General features: G+C 29.4%; 1 pseudogene; it reads right to left on the bottom strand.

The window, feature by feature from the left end:
* Positions 1 to 1093: 1093 nt before the first annotated feature.
* LOC131177346 (iridoid oxidase-like) lies at positions 1094 to 3836 on the bottom strand (annotated as a pseudogene).
* Between the last annotated feature and the right edge of the window lie 521 nt (positions 3837 to 4357).

Below are 4357 nucleotides of genomic sequence, written 5' to 3' on the forward strand. Positions count from 1 at the left end.
AATAAACTGTTCCTTTCCTCGCAGGTTATGAAAATAAAAATTTCTTAACTGTATCATTATTATCTAAATTCGTAATTTAGAACTCCGCATGTACTAGTAGTAGCATTAATCCTGTCGGGGACTGCATGAATTTAAGTTTTTGTATTAACAAATGAAAAATTTTTATGAGTTTTAAATAGTTTGTAAATGATGTAACAGGGTTGAGCTGGGCTCCTCTAATTTTAGTTTCTGATAATTACTGGGTTAAGTTGGCCTGAAATAAAATTATAACAGTTTCATTTAAATTATTTTATATGCAATTTGGGACTAAATTGTGGGCCTGGTCATGGGTTTGAGAACAGTAAGGCTTACTACAGGCCTCGGGGGCTTTATACCAGCCCAGGTCGTAGTGCCGGTCCGGCCCATAAGTTGGGTCGTGACAAATAAAATGATTTTATTACCAAATTTAATAAATAAAAATTTTATTAAAATAAAATAATTTTATTAAAAATATAATAAATAATAGTTTCATTAATAAATTTAATAAATAGATAGTGGGAGAGATGGGGAAAGAGATAGAATGGAGAGTGAGAGCAGAATACTATAATTTTTTGATAATTTGGAAGCCCACTATAACAAGATAAGGGAATTTTTTTTAAAATAAAATTAAAATTAAATAATTATTAAAATAATTTGAAATTAAAGAATAAAAATGAAATAAATAACAAAAGTTGAAAAATGATGAATAAAAATTATCCCTTATATTTTAGACAACTTATAGAACTTGTACATGGGATTGTGTTTTCAATCTAATTTTTTAAAAAACATTATTTTAAATACCATTAAAATAATAATTTAAAAAAGATGTTTGAAATATATATATATATATATATATATATATATATATATATATATATATATATATATATATATATATATATATAAAGTCTTTAAATTTAAATTAAAATTCATTTTTTGTGATCTCCATCTAACATATCTAAGCGTTGCTTTTTTCAATAATAGTTCAAATGTTAATGTCAAATAAGTCATTTATATATAATAAAATGATGAAAATTAACCCAAAAATCAATTAAAAACTTCAAAAAAAAAAAGATTATTGAAGTTCATGATATTTATTCTTGTTCATCGAATACATCACATAACCGTACAATCTAGATAGGGGATTCTAAATTATTAAGAGAAACATTTCTCACACATATTAATTAAACTTTTAAACTTGAAAGTGCCTATGTTTTTGTTTTTCAAGTAGCCATGGTCCTTAGACGTCTCTTGGGTATGACATTCAAAGGCACAAACTTTCTCACTGTCATCCCAATGTTTTCTCTCATATCTAAGGTTTCTGGAATTGAACCTTTGACAAGCTCCCAGTCAAAACATTGAATTAAAGATGCAAGACCAAGGAGAACTATTCGTTGAGCCAATACCATACCTACACAAATCCGTCTCCCTGATCCAAATGGAATTAGCTCAAAATTTTGCCCTTTGTAGTCAATGCTTGAACCAAGAAATCTCTCAGGCTTGAAGGATAATGGATCTTTCCAAGAATCTGGGTCTCTTCCTATTGCCCATACATTCACAAGAACTTGAGTATCTTTGGGTATGTGGTACCCCATGAAATCTGTATCATGCATTGTATTTCTCGGAATGAGTAAAGGAATTGGAGGATGGAGCCGAAGTGTTTCCTTTAAAACAGCTTGCAAATATGGCAGCTTCTCTATGTCAATCTCTTCAACATTTCTATTTACTCCAACTACTTCATTGAGTTCTTCTTTAACCTTTCTCATGGCTTCAGGTTTGCGAAGTAACTCTGCCATGGCCCATTCTACTATTGTGCTTGTACTGTCTGACCCAGTAAACATTTCCTTCAACATCAAACGAAAACAAAATTAATAAATTTTAATCCAAAATGTACTTAACTAAGTGCTTCCTTCTTAAGAAATCATCTTCACTTCATGATTTATATAACATAATTATTGTGCAAAAAGGCAACCACAATAGAGAAAAAGACTATGTAGCTGAGTCATAACTAAAATATTATAATTTAGAATTTATTAAACTTCTGTTTGACATTGTTGTTAAAATTGTAGTTAATAAAAATATTTCTTAAAATATATTTATGAAAAAATATTAAAAACTAATTTAAAATTAAATTTCATATGTTTATTCTAAGAACTCTAAAATGATAAAATTGTTTTTCCAAACTTTTTTTTTCGATATATATATATATATATATATATATATATATATATATATATATTTTTTTTTTTTTTTTTTTTTTTGAGAAGCATGATTTTAATCCATAACCTCAATGCCAAATTGGGATTAAGTTATGTTAATGCGCTTACCATTATGATTATGATGATTTTTTCATGTGGGATCTTCTCTTGCCAATCTTTTCCGTCACCTTCAAATTCCAACAATGTGTCTAGGAAGTCCTTAGCCTTCTTCTCATTCGGTTTGTGCTTCTCAATCCTCTCTTTCACAAACCCTTCAATAATCTCTATCGCTCGTCCCAGGTCTTTCAACATGTTCTTCTTTAGTCCTTGTGGATCTAACCATTTCAAGAAAGGCAGAAAGTCTGCTACATTTGGCTTCCCTGCCAACACTGAAGTCTTTCCTATGGCTTGAAAGAATTCATACCCTTCTTTACTTTGTGAATGCAAAAGGTCTCGTGACAGCATGAGGTTCCCAACCATGTTAAATAACATTGTGGAGAGATAGTGACGTAAATTCACTGCGACTGATTCTCCCCTTGCACCTCCAGCTGTCGCATCATCTTCAATACTCCTAGTGAACATTCACATAGGATGAATTATTATGATCCACTTTTTTTTTTTTACTAAAAAAAAGAAGAATTTTAACTATGTGCTTTGAATTGATTTTTGTCATTTTATTATATATTAAGTCTTAAGCGAGTTATATATTTAAAAGTAGATTATATAAGTGTTTTAAAAAAAGCAATAGCTCTCAATTCTAAAAATAAATAAGAGATTTTGAAGGTGATCATATTTAAAGTAAAATAAAATAATTCAATAACTCAATATTATTAAAATTCTGTCTCTAAATAAGTATTAGGAGTTAAATTTCTAAATTGACCGTTAAAAGATTAATTCACATAGAAAAAGCGATATTCAATACTCAAATGTTACAAGAAATTATTTAGTAAATCTATTATATGTACAATGAATTCATCATATTCATTGATTACGATTAGATGAAAATTATGAGAAATTATTTGATAAATCTGTTATATTTATGATAAATATAATAACAATAAAGGTTAAAATTAAATGCACCTTAAAATTTTACGTTACCTTATCATTTGATCAATGCATTTTCGCCGTATGGAGGCTGTCTCATTGATTCGCTTATTGGTCATCATTTCCATAGAGCAAAGACGCCTAAGCATGCGCCAGTACGGGCTAAACTGGCCGACTGCAAGTGACCCATCCCTGTAGTTATGACTCGTTAACACATCAAGACACTTACGATCACAGAAGTTGGCGTCGTGATTCTTGAACAGCTCTGCCGCAGCCTTGGCCGACTGTATCACCACCGTTTCCATGGATCCTAGTCTTAACCGGAGCACAGGTCCATACTTCAACTTAAGCTCTTGCAGATTTTGATGGGGCACGGTTCCAAGATCGAAAATATTGCCCAAAAGTGGCCATCTGGAGGCCCTGGAGGCAGGTTCTTGGTTCCCTTTCCCCACTTTTTTCCATTTAGGCACAGAACCAGAGCTAGTGATAAGAAAAGAGTTGAGCAAACAAGGACACTGTACATGTAATCCATTCCTCTCTGGTGTTTTGAGACGGCTACTGCCAGCAGCTGCTCTTTTACAAGATAAATCTTGACATCTTCCTCCAATAATATCTCATTCTACGTGTGGGCTCTCACACGTGAACGAATGCAACACGAACGCTTGCAATCGTTATGCGTAATAATATATATATATATATATATATATATATATAATGATGTTAAAAAAATATTATTAAAATTTGAATTATATTGTCGTGATAATAGATATGAAAAACAATTAAAATTTGAAAATTTTATTATATTATTATGATAATTTTAATTATTAATTAAAATTTATTTTAGGTACCATATTTATGAAATGCTCAAAATTGAAAAATTAAAAATTTAAGTCAATAATATTTAATTTAATAATATTTAAATTATTTTAAAATTATTCTATTTTATATTTAATATTTAATTAAATTCAACCCTTATTACGTCTTAATCTCAAATTAATAAAAGTGAGTAAATTTTAATTAAATTCAAAAACTATTTAAAAGTTGAGTGTGACATCTGATAAATTATATACACAGATATATTATCCATTCTATTTTCA

Source organism: Hevea brasiliensis, unplaced genomic scaffold (genome assembly GCF_030052815.1).
Source record: "Hevea brasiliensis isolate MT/VB/25A 57/8 unplaced genomic scaffold, ASM3005281v1 Scaf413, whole genome shotgun sequence".
Classification (NCBI taxonomy): Eukaryota; Viridiplantae; Streptophyta; class Magnoliopsida; order Malpighiales; family Euphorbiaceae; genus Hevea; species Hevea brasiliensis.